Here is a 19,542-nt window from a genome sequence, read left to right as displayed (position 1 = left end):
AAAGTATTCTACATTACTTTAACCTGTTGATTCCATGAGGGCATGAGCTTTGTTTGGTCACTATAAAGGAGACAACTTGGCTACAAATATCAGCAGTGTTATATTTGATCCTGCCACCTTCAAATTCAGTTCTTTGACAGTTCAAAGATTAGCTTTGATTGTGAGAGAGGAGAACAGAAGAAAATGGTCAAGCAGACAGTTTGGGTGGGCCCTTGGTTGAATTATTTCAAACAAAAGAACAGCCTGAAAAATCAAGCTATAAGCACAGATAAGGGAACTTACACAGCAGGGCTTGCCTAAGACATGCCTACTGCAGCACAGATAAGAAAGGCTACACAGGTGACTGCCCAGACATGCCCACAATGAAAAATTCCATCCTCTAACACATGTGCAGTAAGGGGAGCAAAACAGTATGGAGTAACTCAAGCTAAGGGCCCACATATGCACTAGGGTGATGGGGATGGAGCTACCAAAAATTTGTGCCTTATGCAAATTAGACATCCAGCCCTCATCAGTTTCTTATAAAAGCCTTTGCATTCAACTATAAAAACAGCAACCCGTTTGATCCCCTTCTCTGCTGCAGAGAGCTTTCTTCTTTCACTTAGTAAACTTTCGCTCAAACCTCACCCTTCCTGTCTACATTCCTTAATTCTCTTTGTTGTGAGACAAAGAACTCCAGGTCACACATCACAATGAAAGGCTGCTACATTGTGGTACATTGGTAACATTGTAACAATTGGACTGACTTTGCATATGGGTAGTCACTGAGAAGAGGACAACTGGCTACAAATATCAACAGGCTTATAACGATCTTCTTACCTTCAAGTCCAGTTCTTTAAAAGTCCAAATTTGCTCTGAACTGACTTCAAGCAAGTGCCCACTCTTGAACCAATTACTAAGGCTGGAGGATAAAGACACAAATAGGCCAAACTTGGATTACCTGCTTTCTTCATCTTAAAGGTAGGATCAGCTCAGAGAATAAAGACTGAGAATATAAATGAATGATTTTCCAGAGAAAATTAGGGTAATTTTTCTGAAGAAATTGGGGTTTGGGGGATTGGAAGCTGGGCAGTGAAAGCAGTGGTTGCTAACTAAAAGAAATAGTAATTGATATGTTCAGTTTAAAGGGCTGCAAGGCATTCCTTAGGGTGGATGTATACTAATGTAGCCTATCATTTCCTTGTGGATGAATATTTTAGGTTGTTTGCAAAATAGTATTATGATAAACATCATTGTTCATTTGTTTTGATTATATCAGAATTACTCCTAAAAGTAAAAATGCTAGGTTCTAATGTGCATATAAAATGTTCAGTTAAGGAAAGTTATATTAAACACCTTATAGAAATTCATTTATCTTGCTAAACTAGTCTTGTCCCATAGAAACATAACGTGAGCCACATATGTAGTTGTAAATTTTCTAATAATCAACATTTAAAAAGTAAAAAGGGGCCAGGTGTGGTGGCTCACACCTGTAATTCCAGCACTTTGGGAGGCCGAGGCAGACAGATCACAAGGTCAGGAGTTTGAGACCAGCCTGGCCAACATGGTGAAACCCTGTCTCTAATAAAAATACAAAAACTAGCTGAGCACGGTGGCACATACCTGTAATCCCAACTACTCCGAAGGCTGAGGCAGGAGAATCGCTTGAACCAGGGAGTCAGAGGATGCAGTGAGCCAAGATCGTGCCACTGCACTCCAGCCTAATGACAGAGCAAGACTCCTTTCCCCACCAAAAATAAATAAATAAATAAATAAATAAATAAATAAATAAATACATAAATAAATAAATAAGAATAAATAAAAAGTAAAAAGGAACAAGTGAAGTTGATCATTTATGCATTTGTTTAACCCAAAAAATCAACAATAGTCTATTTTAACATGTAATTAATACTAACATTTATTTACAGTATTTTTTACATTTTGTTCTTTTACTAAAGTCTGAAACCTGGGGTGCATTTTACACTTAACAACACTCTCAATATGGATTAATGTTCAGCAGCCAAGTGGAATAAGTGACTATCTTATTGGAGAGCACAGCTCTAGAACATTCTAGTTCTAATAAACATATAGGGGGTTTTACATACCCAAGTGCTCTCAGAGACTAGTTTCTGGGTAACAATTTAAATCTAGCTTTAAATTGAACCTAGTACAAATCACTCATTAATCAAACTGTCCATCTCTAAGAAAAGTCTCACTCTAAGTGGTGGTTTGGAAATACATGGTGAAGAAAACTTGACAACATCTCAAACCAATAATTAAGATGAGTTATCACCAGGAGCAGGCTTAAGAAAAATGCTGGCCAGTCGCGGTGGCTCACATCTGTAATCCCAGCACTTTGGGAGGCCGAGTCGGGTGGATCACGAGGTCAGAAGATCGAGAGAGACTGTCCTGGCTAACACAGTGAAACCCCGTCTCTAATAAAAAATAAAAAATAAAAAAAATTGCCGGGCGAAGTGGCAGGCGCCTGTAGTCCCAGCTTCTTGGGAGGCTGAGGCAGGAGAATGGCGTAAACCGCACAGGCGGAGCTTGCAGTGAGCTGAGATCCGGCCACTGCACTCCAGGCTGGGCGACAGAGCGAGACTCTGTCTCAAAAAAAAAAAAAAAAAAAAGAAAGAAAGAAAAAGAAAAATGCTGAGTCTTAGAATAATGAAAAGTTTGCCTGGGGTGTGGTGAGAAATGGTAAGACTCTGGGAGAATTTAGATAAAGCTACCCAAAGGAGAAGAATGTGAATGTGGTAAACTGCAGTTATGAAGCACCAGTGCAGTAAATTCCACTGTGATCTCAGAGAGTTCATCAGACTTTGGATGAAATATGGTTTTAGATTGTGCAAATCATTTTACTGTGATTTCAGAAACATAGCAAATATATATTGAATGCTTACTCAGAGCTGTGTTCTGTGTTCATTTGTTTCTCACAACACACGAATTAGGAACTGTTCTTACACTAATTTTGCTGATAAACCAACTGAGATGCAAAGTAATTAATTTCATAATTGGCAACTGGTGATGCTGAGATTTAAACTGCTGATTTCTAAGTCTATAGTCCACTCCATTAGCTCTGTTCTATTTTATTCTTAGTATATTACATGTATTTTTACAGTCAAGTCTTTTGACTAATATTTATCTTTCAGTGCACACTGACACTAGCAAATAGGTCACTTAAAATCTTAGACATAAGTATTCTAATCAGCAAAAGCTGTGTTTCTCTTTGAAAATTACTGCTTAGAAATTTGACTTATATTTTGATGTCTTATGAAATGACTAACAAGGTTAGTCCCAAGGCCCCAGCGAACTCTGGCTATGCCAATAAATAAATAAATAAATGAATAAATAAATTATTTAAAGTTGAAGACTGTAGGAGAGAAAGAAATAATATATTTTTCTCCTCACCCATTGCAAGGTTCATGGCTGACACCTCTATAACAAAAGGCAGATTAATTAGAAAAAATATATAAATTTATTTAGTAGGTTTATACAACATAGAAGCATTCAGAAATAAAGACCCAAAGATCTATGGAAAACTCTATTTTTATGGATAGTCGTGCAGAAGTGTGATTGTAAGACAAAGAGTAGGATCTTATTGTAATAAGCTGGAAGGAACTTACCAAGGCTTGTTTTTTCAGCTTCTTCTTGGTTTCTAGATGAAGAGTAAAGACCCTCTGGAACGAGGGTCTTCTGACTTACTTTCAGCAGAGATAGCCAGAGACTTCTTTTATGACCTGCTTCAGGACATAGAGGCAGAAGGTCAGAGTGACAACCTTGCTGCTACTGTGGATTTCTTGATTTCCTTCTGCTTAAGATGCTCAACATGCCAAGATGCCATATTTGTAGTATTGTGATCTGAGGTCTGGCAAGACCAAATCCTGAGTCCTGGAGACTCCATTAGACCCTACCTGAATAGCCAGCCTCTCCCCCTGTCTTTACGACCTTGCCATCTCATCTTTCAGACAATTCTATTGAGTTGTTAGAAAGAAATTGCCCTGGGATAAATAAGAAAGCATCTGTCATCTTAATGTGACAGTTAGTAAAGTAGCACAGGACCAGTACAATAATCATTTAATTGTTTTCGATTGCTTGGGAAATGCCACTGAGCCTCAAAGAAATGTCTGGGGAAGGGTGTAATAAAAATGTTGGTGTGGGGGTGTGCATTATCTCATTCCAATTCCCAAAGTTAGTTGGAGATCCACTAGTCTGACTCACTCCCACCAAACTCCAACCCAATAAAAAGAAAGAAAGAAAAGAATAGAAACAAAAAAATTACTAGACTGAGAATGTAAATGTTGTTATGTTTCTTTGCTATTAGTTACTTCAAGGCTTCAATTTTTGCCTTTGAGAAAGTCTGTCTGCTGGTGGCACCATGCTGGAGGCAATGGGAAAAATATGTGAACCAGTATTCTTCCTATAAGAAAGGAGAAAATTCTGTTTTATAAATACACATGGTATTTATAAACAGCCCCCAAAATAATTACTGAATTCAGAAACAGTTTATCATAGGCAAGCACAAGGCTAAGCAGAGGTAAAAAGATAGTCCAACAGACTTTTACAGCTTCTCAGGCGTAATGCTCAGGGAAGGCAGATGCCATTCTTCCTCAACCTGTTTTGGAATCCTAACAGCATGGTAAAAAGGGATTTGGCAAAGGTTCCTGAGCATAGGAACTGTATTTCTCTTGTTTTTTGCTGTATCCTCAGGTTGTGGCACTGGCAAGGCATGTATGTAAAGTTTTATAAGTATCAATTAAAAGCTGCTGCATGAATAAGAGATTTTTTCTCTTACCTGTCTTATCGCCCAGAATTTCTTTCATTAGTGATTGTTTGGCTGTATATCTGGAATTAAATATAAGCTAGTGGACCTCTTGGTAGACTGCCATAGAGGAAATTCAGAAGGGATCAAGGCAGATAATCTCAATGTCAGTTTTAATCTTGAGAGCCTACAGTTCTAAAACCTTTCAAAGACTCAATTTGATGGGCATGATTAAGCAAAATGTCTAGTCCGTCAGTATCAGGAACAACACACCTCTGATGGAATTTGTGGATTTTTTGATGAAGATATATATTTACAAGAAAAGACTGCTGGACTCCTCCAGATGCAGGCTGAGACACAGGGTTTATCTGTCACAAATGTAAAATCAGAGCCTCTCAACAATTTTAGAAAATAATTTTCTTATTATATTAGGCTCAGAAATGACCTCATCAGTTTGGGAGAACTTCTCTCAAGGTCCTTGAGCTCCATGGGAACCATTTGGGTCTGGGAAGGTATCTGGGTGACCTGAACTTAATTGGCTCCTCTCTTGGCTCCTCTGAGATCCTCACTGAATCACCACATACATGGAAGTAATGACACTTACCGCCTTGCATTCATTAGTATAATAGCTTTAATGATTTGATTTGCTCCTATAAAAGGTGCTATATAAATGCAAATGATTGCCAAGGATGATAATTAACAGTCTTCAGCTGCAAACTACTTACACCTCAAGTCCATAGGTCACAGAAAGAGAAATGTAAATGTATTATTTAAGAAGATTGTTACCTCTTTGTGCTAAATATGATGACAGGCATTTGTAAAAGCTGCATGTTTCTCTAGTTACATAGCCTGAGTATTTTTGCTGACTGAAGGAGATACTGGTATAATTCGTCTTTCAGAAGTATTAAATGTTAGGGTGGTAAGATATTGCATTCAAGATGGGGGAGGGGGTAAGAGAAAGGAGGGGGAACCAGGGAGTCTATTTCCAGGTAGGAAAATGCAAAGTCCTGGAACTCTAAGTGTATATAATAGAGAAAGATTTATCTTGATTTGGACTCTGCCAGCAGCATACACAAACAGTTTTACAAGATAAAAAACAAAAATGCAATAGCAGAATCCAAGCATTTCAAGTGAAATGTAATTTACTCCCTTATGTATTGTTTACTCTGTCATGGCCATGTATTAGATACTTCTTATTGACAACATTGATTATCTCCATGAAACCAACAATTTGATTAAGTAGCAAAAGCTTCAGGTCTCTCAATTTTAATCTGGAAGGAAGAGGGAATTTTTGTTGCTAGAGATGAGCTTCCACTGCTCATTAAGTCCAGCTGCCCATCTTGCTGTTAAATTACAAAAAATAAAAATAAAATAAAAATAAGATGAACTAAAATAAAAGGAAAAGGTGGCTGTACTTTCATTCCTCTCACAGGTTGGCTCCCTTTTTAAAAAGATTAAATTTTATAAAGTTTTAATTTTTACAATGTAAGCTAGAGAGCTTGAGTACAGCCTTTGTTTTTTCTTTTAACTGATATATCCCTTTAATAATCCTTGTACAGATGGACATGTGGCAAAATCCTCTACTCAGCATATTACCTAAATGGAGAATTAAGTAAGAATAAAGAATCTTTGCCACTTGCTTAGGCGTCTTATCTTCCTTGGTTTGTAGGGACAGTCATTTTTACATCTTTTAAGGGGTTCTCATTAACTTCTTATAGTGTCACAACGTTCTCTGATCATAAATGCTTGCCTTCTCTTTGTAAGCCATTCCAGTTTTACAGCTTATCTCTTTCATCTATTGCTTGATCTGAGATCAGTCTTTCATTTGTTTATAGATAGTTTATTTCTACTGGTTATTTGGGATTTTCAAGCACAAAATGTCAATCAAAGTGAGAAGTTCAGAAAAGAGACTCAAGTACTTTGAAGTAGAAGACCTTTAATTTCAACCGGGTGCAACCGCCTTTGCAAAATTAGGACTGAGACAGTGAAAGAGATCTAAACTAACTGACCCATCTTACTTCTAACTTTTAAGCTGTCCTTGTTATTTCCTGGGCATAGACTGGCTAACTTTGGGAGGAACTTAGTTTATAGTTTAAAACAAAGACAGTAACAGCCCTTTCCTAAAACAAGTCTCATTCTTGCCCAGCGACTAGAATGCCTTTGTAGGACTAACAGATTAGCCACACGATTAGAAACTATGGTTTAGAAGTCATGCACCTGGAAGACACAAGATTCTGACCCTCCCTAAACTGTTCCTAAGGTCAGTGCTTGAGATATTTTCCTGCACTTGATGGATCAGCTGGCACCACCCAGATGGGTAAACTGGCACATCTGATCTTGTGCCCCCCCCCCCCCCCCCAACCAGGAACTGACTCAGTGCAAGAGAACAGCTTCAGTTCCCTATGATTTCACCTCCTACCTGACCAATCAGCACTCCCGGCTCACTGGCTTCCCCAACTCACCAAGTTGTCCTTGAAAACTCTGATTCCCAAATGCTCAAGGAGACTGATTTGAGTAATAATAAAAACCCAGTCTCCCACACAGCTGGCTCTGCATGAATTACTCTTTCTCTATTACTCAGTTGGCCAGTGGGCAAGCTGAACGCATTGGGCAGTTACATGGTGAGGGACGTTCATACTCCAAAGGTGAGAAGTCTCATAAAGGTTGAGAGACCGGTAAACTCATGAACTGACTTCTAATGTCTCATGTAATTTGCTTTTAAAAAAGAAGCAGTGTGTTTGTAATTTGAGTTCAAAATAGAGTACACACTGATACGGCTCCGATGAGTGGAGGATCACCAGGGTTCTTAGTCTCCAGTCGAGTTAGATAAAATGACACGGACACACGTGGAGTGTTTTACGGGGCAGAGAGTTTAATAGGCAAGTAAGGAGGAAGAAGCTCCCTCATACAGAGACAGAGGGAGGGGGGGCTCCCAAGCCAAGAGAGGAAATCCCTTGTGCAGTGGAAAAGTGGCTGCTTACACAAGGAGAGTGGATGAGGTGGTGTCTGATTTGCATAGGACTCAGGGGATTGGTTTGACCAGGAATGTCACTCACATAGCCCGCAAAAAAAAAAAAAAAAAAAAAAAAAAAAAGGCCCTCCCACCCTAGTCTATTAATATGCAAATACAGGGCACCATGATGTTCTACACGCGTGGGGATAGGTGGGGGCAAGGAAGAAGATAGCGGGAATTTTCATATATGGGTGGACCCAATTTCTAATGGCCAGTATTTGCATATCACAGGTTGCCTGCCCAGCTCTAAGACCCTGGGCTTTCCTGCAAGACAAGAAATGTTTCTGAAGCTGCTTTCAAGGAAATAAAAACTTTCCAAGTCGCCCCTTTCCTCTCTATCTGCCTAAAATAATTTCTTAATAACTCCTACAACAACACAATGAGAAAATTAATACTGAACTTTAAAACATTTTTTTTTTTCCCATGCAGATGGGGAATTTAGTGAGGAAACTGGAAGAAATTGATCCTGCAGCCAGCTAGTGGTACATATTAAAATATAAATTATGTAAGGAAAAAATAATTTTGTCTCTACCATGGTAAGTTCTTGGCTAGGGTCCTTGTAACAAAAGACAAATTGACAGGAGCAAAAGAAACAAGTTTATTAATATTTGTATTTCATATATACATGGGAGATACCCAGAGCAATGTGTAGTTCAAAGTGGTGGCTTAGATTCAGGCCTAAATATTACCTTTAGCTAAACCAAAGAAAGAAGGGTGTTGGCAAAGTCAGTTACAGGGAAGAGACCAAGAAAAGCACATTAGACAAGAATAAATTTTGCTATGTAGATTAAAGTCAGTACCTTCTGCATAGATGTGACTCTCTTGTGATTTACAGTCATCCTGATTTTCCTGGTAGAGAGGAGACACCATTACAAATGGAGATTTTCTTTATAAATGTAAATTTTCCTTATAAAAGGGTAACTTCTACTCTGTTTTTAGAGCTTTTCCTGTGTCTGCTGTTTCTCAAAATAATCAGCTCAAAGTAATCCTTATGCCAAAGAGGCATATTTGAGGTGGCATATTCTGGCCTCCTACAGTCATATTTTGGGGTGGCATATTCTGGTCTCTTACAGTCATATTTTGAAGTGGCATATTCTAGTCTCTGACAGTGGTAATATTTTTAGAGCATATTTTAAAGCAATCCAACCCAATTACAGGGTTAAAGTTATTTGAATCCTCAGCAAGTTTTCAAAATTTGCAAATTGTTTTGGTTTCCTCCTTTTTTTCTATCTTTTACTGATCTTGTTTACCCTCGTGCTCTTTTGGCCTCACCTATATTTTAACTGTTTAAATTTCATCTGGCACTTAACATCCCATATGCCCCCTTTTTCTTCATGTCCTTCAAAAATCTTTTCTCTGTAAGGTGATTTCAGCCAGGTGTTAGGAGTTGTTGATGAAAAGCAATGAATTCTAAAATATTTAAAGAGATGTATTCTGAGCCAAATATGAGTGACCATGGCCTGTGACATAGCCATCAGGAGGTCCTGAGAATATGTGCCCAAGGTGGTTGGGGCGCAGCTTGGTTTTATACATTTCAGAGAAGCATGATACATCAATCAAACATTTAAGAAATACATTGATTTGGTCCAGAAAGGTGGGACAACTCAAAGTGAGGGCTCCCAGGCTATACGTAAATTTAAACATTTTCTGATTGACAAATTGTTTGAGCTTGTCCCAAGACCTGGGATTGATAGAAAGGGAATGCTCATATTAAGATAAAGACTATGGAAACCAAAGTTCTTTTGAAGTCTGATAGTGGCTTCCCTTAGAGACAATAGATGACAAATGTTTCCTATTCAGATCTTAGTTAATCTCTTTAGGATTGGGAGGGTCTGGAAGAAAAAGATCTAGCTGTATTAATAGAGATTCTTTACAGATGCAAATTTTCCCCCACAAAGAACAGCTTTGCAGGGTCATTTCAGAATATGGCAAAAACAAAACAAAACAAAAAACCATGTTTTGGGCTTAAATATTTTGATTTTCTTGCCTGTCTTGTAATGTTAGGCCAAAGTCAGGCTGGAAAGTAAGTCACAATATACATGGTTAAATATAACCCATCTAATGAGGATTTATGATTTGTAGCGCATGACTCCCCAGACCCTTTAGATAAGAATTTGGGCGAGATTAAATAATCAGAGTTTAGTCCTCAGAGTAAGTAACTTGTCTTTACTAGACTAGTTCTGAAAAATATACTTGGAGAAAAAAAAATCTTATTAAAGTAACAAAATTCCGATATGATGGCTGCTTACTGGTATTGTCCCTTCTGGGAAACAGAATCTTGATGTTGTGAGGGCCAAGTTCTTTGCTCCCTTAAAGACTCACTGAAAAATCGACGTGAGGCACATTAATTATGGGGAAAAAGGCATACAAATTTATTTAACATTTATACATGAGAACCTTCAGAATGAAGATCTCCCCACAATAAGGTACCTACACTTACATACCATATTGAGATTATAGAAAAAAGCTGGGCTTAGATTCTGGTAAAACAGATTATGGGAGGAGGGAGAAGAGGAATTCTATTGAGGGGCAATAAATGATTACTTGGGGGAATGACTGGATCAGGAAACAAATTCTTAATAGGTTTCTTTGGAATTAAATGATTCTTAGAGATAGCCATTATTTTGCAAAGGGTCTGTTTAGATGTGGTTATATTCTTGGTCCTCTTTTCTGCTATTACGTGGAGGGGGTGGGATAAATTGTTCTCTTTGGTGGGTCTGGAATTTAGGCAGACAAAGGAATCTTCAGAAAGTTTTCACCCACTAAAAGCTGAGTTGGTAGCTGTGGGGGGAAAAACTGAGTTAATAGCTGAGTGGAAACGGATCCGATTCAACCATTCTCCCATTTCTGGGAATAGGCCAGTCTCATTAAACAGCTGTGTCTCATTTAAGGCTATGACATTGAAGACGGGTTTTCACAAGAAGAAAACGAAGATTAATGTTGAGAGCAGTCTAAGAACTCATGTCCTTAGAGTCTGGAGGGCAGCCAGTTGAAGTGTCCAGATGTTAGACTCAAAGCATCTTCAGTTAAAGTGAAAGAAGGTAGTGGCAATCTGACAAGTTTTCCTCACCTGTATTTCAAAGTATGAGTTTAAGTTTGCAGGGCCTTAAGAAAATGGCAGTGACAATGTCATTAAGTCCAAGTGAGAAAAACAGAATAAAAATATAAAAATCTTAATTTGGAGACTTGTAGTCAGGAAAGAATTCAGCATTCATTCTAAATTGTAAGTAAATAATAAAAACTCAAAAACAATGGAAGAGGCTAGAATTTAATAACAAGTATACTATATTTTTTTATTTTATTTTATTTTTATTTTATTAAGTTTCAGGATACATATGCAGAATGTGCAGGTTTGTTCAATATGTAAACGTATGCCATGGTGGTTTGCTGGACCTATCAACCCATCACCTAGGTATTAAGGCCCACATGCCTTAGCTATTTATCCTGATGCTCTCCCTCCCTCCTGACCCACAACAGGCCCTGGTGTGTGTTGTGTTGTTCCCCTCCCTGTGCCCATGTGTTCTCATTGTTCAGCTCCCACTTGTGAGTGAAAACATGCACTGTTTGGTTTTCTGTTCCTGTGTTAGCTTGTTGAGGATGATGGCTTCCAGCTTCATCCATGTCCCTGCAAAAATCATGATCTCATTCCTTTTTATGGTTACGTAGAATTCCATGTTGTATATGTACCACATTTTCTTTATCCAGTCTATTAGTGATGGACATTTTGGTTGATTCCATGTCTTTGCTATTGTGAATAGTGCTGTAATAAACATACATGTGAAAGTATCTTTATAATAGAATGATTTATATTCCTTTAGGTATATACCCAGTAATGGGATTTCTGGGTCAAATGGGATTTCTGATTCTAGATCCTTGAGGAATTGCCACACTGTCTTCCACAGTGGTTTAACTAATTTACTTTCCCACCATCAATGTAAAAGCATTCCTATTTCTCCAAAGCCTCGCCAGCATCTGTTGTTTCCTGACTTTTTAATAATTTCCATTCTTACTGGCATGAGATGGTATGTCATTGTGGTTTTGATTTGCATTTCTCTAATGATAAGTGATGTCAAGCTTTTTTTCAAGTTTGTTGGCCCCATAAATGTCTTCTTTTGAGAAGTGGTCTGTTCATGTCCTTTGCCCAATTTTTGATGGAGTTGTTTGTTTTTTTCTTGTAAATTTTTTTAAGTTTCCTGTAAATTCTGGATATTAGTCATTTGTCAGATGGGTAGATTGCAAAAATGTTCTCATATTCTGTAGGCTGCTGGTTCACACTGATGATAGTTTTTTTTTTTTTTTTTTTTTTTTTTTTTTTGCTGTACAGAAGCTCTTTAGTTTAGTTGGATCCCATTTATCAATTTTTGCTTTTGTTGCAATTGCTTTTGGCAATTTCATCATAAAATCTTTGCCCATGCTTATGTCTTGAATTGTATTGCCTAGATTTTCTTCTAGGGTTTTTATGGTTTTGTATTTTACATTTAAGTCTTTAATTCAACCCAAGTTAATTTTTATATAAAATCTAATGAAGGAGTCCAGTTTCAGTTTTCCACATAGGGCTAGTCAGTTTTCCTAGTACCACTTATTAAATAGGGAATACTTTCCCCATTGATTTTTTTCTGTCAGGTTTGTCAAACATCAGATGGTTGTAGATGTGTGGACTTATTTCTGAGATCTCTATTCTGTTCCATTGGTCTATGTGTCTGTTTCGGTACCAGTACCATGATGTTTTGGATACTTTAGCATTGTAGTATACTTTGAAGTCGGGTAGCATGATGCCTCCCATTGAACTGCATTCTTTTTGCTTAGGATTGTCTTGGCTATATGGGTTTTTTTGGTTTCATGTAAATTTTGTTTTATTTTATTTATTTATTTTGAGATGGAGTCTCACTTTGTCATCTAGGCTAGAGTACAGTGGGACAATCTTGGCTCACTGCAACCTCCAACTCCTGGGTTCAAGTGACTCTTCTGACTCTCCTGCCTAACCCTCCTGAGTAGCTGGGATTACAGGTGCATGCCACTGCATCCAGCTGATTTTTGTACTTTTAGTAGAGATGGGGTTTACTATGTTGGCCAGGCTGGTCTCAAACTTCTCACCTCAGATGATCCACCCACCTCAACCTCGCAAAGTGTTGGGATTACAGGCATGAACCACCATGCCTGGCCAGTTTCATGTGGATTTTAAAATAGTTGTTTTTTGTTTGTTTGTTTGTTTTTTTAATTCTGTGAAGAATGTCAATGGTAGTTTAATGGGAATAACATTGAATCCATGAATTACTTTGGGCAGGATGGCCATTTTTATAATGGTTCTTCCTATCCACGGGCATGGAGTGTTTTTCCATTTGTTTGTGTCCTCTCTTATTTCCTTGAGTAGTGGTTTATATTTCTCCTTGAAGAGGTCCTTCATATCCCTTGTTAGCTGTATTCCTAGGCATTTTTTCTCTTTGTAGCAATTGTGAATGGAAGTTCATTCATTACTTGTCTCTCTGCTTGTCTATTGTTGGTGTATAGAAATGCTTGTAATTTTGTCACACTGATTTTGTGTTCTGAGACTTTGCTGAAGTTGCTTATCAGTTTAAGGGCTTATCAGTTTAAGGCTCAGCTTTTGGGCTGAGATGATGGGGTTTCCTAGATATAGGATAATGTTGTTTGCAAACAGACAATTTGACTTCCTCTCTTCCTATTTGAATATCCTTTATTTCTTTCTCTTGCCTGAGTGCCCGGCCAGAACATCCAATACTATATTTCATATGAGTGTTGAGAGATGGCATCCTTGTCTTGTGCTGGTTTTCAAAAGGAATGCTTCCAGTTTTTGCCCATTCAGTATGATATTGGCTGTGGGTTTGTCATGAATGGTTCTTACTATTTTGAGATATGTTCCATCAATAGCTAGTTTATTGAGAGTTTTTAACATGAAGGGATGTTGAATTTTATGGAATGCTTTGTCTGCATCTAATGAGATAATCATGTGGTTTTTGTCATTGGTTCTGCTTCTGTGATGAATTATGCTTATTGATTTGTGTATGTTGAACCAGCCTTGCATTCTGGCAATAAAGCCACATTGATCATGGTGGATAAGCTTTCTGATGTGCTGCTGGATTCAGTTTGCCGGTATTTTATTGAGGATTTTCATGTCAATGTTTATCAGGGATATTGGCCTGAAGTTTTCTTTTTTTGTTGTGTCTCTGCCAGCTTTTTGTATCAGGATGATACTGGCCTCAGAAAATGAGTTAGGGAGAAGTACTTCCTTTTCAACCATTTGGCATTGTTTCAGAAAAAAAACGGTACCTGCTCCTCTTTATAATTTGATAGAATTAGGCTGTTAATCTGTCTGGTCTTGGGCCTTTATTGGCTGGTCAGCTATTTATTACTGCCTCAATTTCAGAACTTGTTATTGATCTATTCAAGGAATAAACTGAATAACAGAAACATATCCATTTATCCAGGAATTTATCCATTTCTGGTAAATTTTCTGGTTCATTTGCATAGAGGTGTTTATAGTATTCTCTGACAGTATTTTGTATTTCTGTGGGGTCAATGGTGATATCCCTTTTATCATTTTTTATTGTGTCTATTTGATTTTTCTCTCTTTTCTTCTTAGTCTATCTAATAGTCTATCTACTTTATTACTTTTTTTCCCCCAAAAAATCAGCTCCCAGATTCATTGATTTTTTTGAAGAATTCTTTATGTCTCTATCTCCTTCATTCCACTCTTAGTTATTTTTTGTCTTCTGCTAGTTTTTAGATTTGTTTGCTCTTGCTTCTCTAGATCTTTTAGTTTCAATGTTAAAATGTTGATTTGAGATCTTTTGAGCCTTCTGATGTGGGCATTTAGTACTATAAATTTCCTTCTTAACACTGCTTTAGCTGCATCCCAGGGATTCTAGTACATTGTTGCTTTCTTCTTATTCCTTTCACAGAACTTCTTGATTTCTGCCTTAATTTCAATATTTACCCAGGATTTATTCAGGAGCATGTTATCCAATTTCCATGTAATTGTGTGGTTTTGAGTGAATTTCTTAATCTTGAGTCCTAATTCAATTGTGCTGTGGTCTGAAAAACTGTTATGATTTCAGTAGTTTTTGTATTTGCTGAGGACTGTTTTACATCCAAGTATGTGATCGATTTTAGAGTAAGTATGAGAAGAACGTATATTCTGTTGTTTTTGGGTGGAGAGTTCTGTAGTTATCTATCAGGTCTATCAGATCTGAGTTCAGGTCCTAAATATCCTTGTTAATTTTCTTTCTCAATGATCTGTTTAATATTGACAGTGGGGTGTTAAAGTCTTCCACTATTATTGTATGTCAGTCTAAGTATCTTTGTAGGTCTCTATGAACTTGTTTTATGGATCTGGGTGCTCTTGTAATGGGTGCAGATATATTTAGTATGGTAATCTTTTCTTGTTTATTTGAATGCTTTACCATTATGTAATGCTCTTCTTTATCTTTTTTGATCTTTGTTGGTTTAAAGTCTGTTTTGTCAGAGGTAAGGATTGCAACCCCTGCTTTTTTCTGTTTTCCATTTGCTTATTACATTTTTCTCCATCCCTTTAATTTGAGCCTATGTGTGTCTTTGAGATAAGTCTCTTGAATACAGCACACTCTTGAGTCTTGATTTTTTTACTCATTTGGCCAGTCTGTGTCTTTTAATTGGAGCACTTAGCCCATTTACATTTGAATTTAATATTTTTATGTGTGAATTTGATTCTGTCATCATGATTCTATCTGGTTATTTGGCACACTAGTTGATATGGTTTCTTCATAGTGTCACTAGTATTTGTATTTCAGTGTGTTTTTGCAGTGGCTGGTACTAGTTTTTCCTTTCTATGTTTAATGCTTTCTTCAGGAGCTCTTGAAAGGCAGGCCTGGTAGTGATGAAATCCCTCAGCATTTGCTTGGCTGGAAAGGATTTTATTTCTCCTTTGTTTATGAAGCTCAGTTTGGCTGGATATGAAATTCTGGGTTGAAAATTCTTTTCTTTAAGAATGTTGAATATTGGCCCCCAGTCTCTTCTGGCTTGTGGGGTTTCTACTGAGAGTTCTGCTGTTAGTCTGATGGGCTTCCCTTTGTAGGTGACCTGGCCGTTCTCTCTGGATGCTCTAACCTTTTTTCCTTCATTTCGACCGTAGAGAATCTAATGATTATGTGTCTCGGGGTTGATCTTCTTCTGGAGTATCTTACTGGGGTTCTCCGTGTTTCCTGAATTTGAATGTTGGCCTGTATTGCTAGGTTGGGGAATTTCTCCTGGATGGTATGCTGAAGTGAAACCGTGGTATGCTGAATGAAACCAAGTGTCTTCCAACTTGGTTTCATTCTCCTCCTCTTTCAGCTACTCCAATCAGTCATAGGTTTGGTCATTTTACAGAGTCCCATAGCTCTTGGATGTTTCATTCATTCCGTTTCATTCTTTTTCCTCTATTCTTGTCTCCCTACCTTATTTCAATGAGATAGTCTTCAACCTCTGATATTCTCTCTTCCACTTGATTGATTCAGCTATTGATACTTATGTATGCATCATGAAGTTTTCATGCTGTATTTTTCAGGTCATTTATGTTCCTCTCTAAACTGGTTGTTAGTAAGCAGCTCCAGTAACCTTGCATCATGGTTCTTAGTTTCTTTGCATTGGGTTAGAACATGCTCCTTTACTTCAACAAAGTTTGTTACTACCCACCTTCTGAAGCCTAATTCTGTCAGTTCATCCATTTCCTTCTTTGTCAAGTTTTGTTCCTTTGTTGGAGAGATGTTGTGATCATTTGGAGGAGAAGAGGCCCTCTATCCTTGTGAGTTTTCAGTGTTTTTTCATTGATTCTTTTTATCTTCATGAGTTTGTCTAGTTTTGATCTTTGAGGCTGCTTTGATGAGGTTTTTGTGGGGAATTTTTGTTGATGCTGTTGAGGCTTTCTGTTTGTTTGCTTTAGTTTCAATAGTCAGGTTCCTCTTCTGTAGGGCTGCTGAAGTTTGCTGGGGATTCACTTCAGGCCCTATTCATCTGGGGCACTCCTGCACCTGGGGATGTCACACAAGGAGGCTGGAGAAAAGCAAAGATGGGTGCCTGCTCCTTCCTCTGGGATCTCTGACCTCAAGGGGCACTGACCTGATGCGACTAGGAATGCTCCTGTGTAGGGTGTCTGGTCACCCCTGTTGGGGGTGGTCTCACCCAGTTGAGGGGCATGGGAATCAAGACCTGTTTAACAAACACTTTGGCTATCTGTTGGTGGAGGGGGTGTGTTGTGCTGGGGGAAAAGTCACTCATCTGGGCTGCTTGGATTCCTCAGAGCTAGCAAGGCAAAAGGCTAAGCTTACTGGTCCATGGATACTATGGCCACCCAACCCCCTTAGGGGTTTCAGACCCAGGAGATCAGAATTCTGTCCCTAAGCACCGGGCTGGAGTTGCTGGAGTTACTGCAGGGAGGCCCAGTCCAGTGAGGAAGGATGGGTCAGGGTCTGGCCTAAAGATGCAGTCTGGCCATAGTCTGCTACAGCTGGTGTGCTGTGCTGTGGGGAATACCGACTGGGACCAAGCTATCTAATCTTCCCAGCTGCAGCATGGGAAAAATGCGGCCTGGAGCTATATTGATTGTTGCTGCCCTTCCCCCTGGGAGTTCAGTGTTTTAGGCAGCTAGCAGCCACCATGATGGCGGCCATCTCTCTCCTGGGGAACTTAGTTTTCTTAGGCAGTTGGCAGCTGCAGTGATGCTGGCCACCCCTTCCACATGGAGCTCAGTTGTCTTAGGCAGCAGTGATGATGACTGCCACTCTTCCTCCAGGGAGCTCAGATGGCTTAGACAGCAGGCAGCAGCAGTAATGACAGCCGCCCCTCCCTTTAGGAACTTGGTGGTCTTAGCCATACTCCAGCCGAGGGGCTGACGAGAACCTGCATGGGTCTGTGGTTGGGGCCCAAGGACCTGGTGGTATAGGCTCCTGAGATTTTCTGATCTGTAGGTTGCACAGTTCCATGGAAAAAGCACTGTTTCCTAGGCTGGGTAGCATGCTCATTCACCCCCTTCCTTGGCTGGGGATGGGGATTCCCCTGCCCTATGTGGCTCTCCTATGTGGTCAATGCACCACCCTGCTTTTCCTTGCTCTCTGAGGGTCATGCCAACTGCCTAGTCAGTTCTGATGATAGAACCTGGATACCTTGTTTATTAGTCCATTTTCATGCTGCCGATGAAGACATACCCAAGACTGGGCAATTAACAAAAAAAAAAGAGAGAGAGAGAGAGGTTTATTGGACTCACAGTTTTATGTGCCTGGGGAGGCCTCACAATCATGGTGGAAGGTGAAATGTACATCTCACATGGAAGTAGATGAGAGAGGAGAGCTTGTGGAGGGAAACTCCAATATTTAAAACCATTAGATCATATGAGACTTATTCACTATTATAAGAACAGCAAGGAAAAGACCCACCTCCATGACTCAATTTACCTCCCAGTAGGTTTTTTCATATGTGGGAATTATGGGAATGAGATTTGGGTGGGGACACAGACAAACTGTATCATTCCACCCCTGACTCCTCATGTCCTCACATTTCAAATCCAGTAATGCCTTCCCAACACTCTCCCAAAGTCTTAACTCATTTCAGCATTAACTCAAAAGTTCATAGTCCAAAGTCTCATCCAAGACAAGGCAAGTTACTTCCATCTATGAGCCTGTAAAATCAAAAGCAGGTTAGTAACTTCCTAGATACAATGGTGATACAGGCATTGGGTAAATATAGACATTCTAAATGGGAGAAATTGGCCAAAACAAAGAGGCTACAGGTCCCATGCAAGTCTGAAATCCAGCAGGGCAGTAAAATCTTAAGGCTGCAAAATGATCTCTTTTGACTCCATGTCTTGCATCCAGGTCACACTGATGCAAGAGGTGGGTTCCCATGGTCTTGGGTAGCTCTGACCCTTTGGCTTTGCAAGGTACAGCTTCCCTCCTGGCTGCTTTCATGGGCTGGCATTGAGTGTCAGTGTCGGTGGCTTTTCCAGGTGCATGGTACAAATTGTTGGTGAATCTACCATTCTGGGGTCTGGAGGATAGTGGCCCTCTTCTCATGCCTCTACTAGGTGGTGCCCCAGTAGGGACTCTGTGTGGGGGCTTCAACCCCAAATTTTCCTTCCACACTGTCCTAGCAGTGGTTCTCCATGAGAGCCCTGCTCCTGCAGCAAACTTCTGCCTGGACATCCAGGAGTTTCCACAAGTCTTCAGAAGGCAGAGGTTCCCAAACCTCAATTCTTGACTTTTGTGTACTTGCATGCTCAACACCACATGGAAACTGCCAAGGCTTGGGGTTTGCAGTCTCTGAAGTCATGGCCCAAGCTCTCCATTGGCCCCTTTAAGCCATGGCTGGAGAGACTGGAATGCAGGGCACCTAGTCCCTAGGCCACACACAGCATGGGGACCCTGGGCCTGGCACACGAAACCACTGTTTCCTCCTAGTCTCTGGGAGGTGCTGCCAGGAAGGTCTCTGCCATGCTCTGCAGACATTTACCCAATTGTCTTGGGGATTAATATTTGGCTCCTCATTACTTATGCAAATTTCTGCAGCCAGCTTGGATTTCTCCTCAGAAAATGGGATTTTCTTTTCTATTGCATTGTCATGCTGCAAATGTTCTGAATTTTTATGCTCTGCTTCCCTTATAAAACTGAATGTCTTTAACAACACTTGTCACTTCTTAAATACTTTGCTGCTTAGAAATTTCTTCTGTCAGATACCCTAAATCATCTCTTTCAAGTTCAAAGTTCCACAAATCTCTAAGTCAGGGGCAAAATGCTGCCAGTCTCTTTGCTAAAACATAACAAGA

The 19,542-nt window shown here is 39.3% G+C and overlaps 1 long non-coding RNA gene across 1 annotated transcript in view; it reads left to right on the top strand.

Moving 5' to 3' along the window:
* The first annotated feature begins 810 nt into the window (after positions 1–810).
* LOC111539709 overlaps positions 811–19,542 on the top strand; it is a 120,938-nt gene continuing 102,206 nt past the window's right edge. Inside the window, exon 1 of the long non-coding RNA XR_002730753.1 lies at positions 811–960. This is a non-coding gene — a long non-coding RNA (uncharacterized LOC111539709). The remainder of the gene's footprint in view (positions 961–19,542) is intronic.

Source organism: Piliocolobus tephrosceles, chromosome 1 (genome assembly GCF_002776525.5).
Source record: "Piliocolobus tephrosceles isolate RC106 chromosome 1, ASM277652v3, whole genome shotgun sequence".
NCBI lineage: Eukaryota > Metazoa > Chordata > Mammalia > Primates > Cercopithecidae > Piliocolobus > Piliocolobus tephrosceles.
Note: the sequence above shows the minus strand (reverse complement) of the source record. Positions and strands in the feature narration are given on the sequence as shown.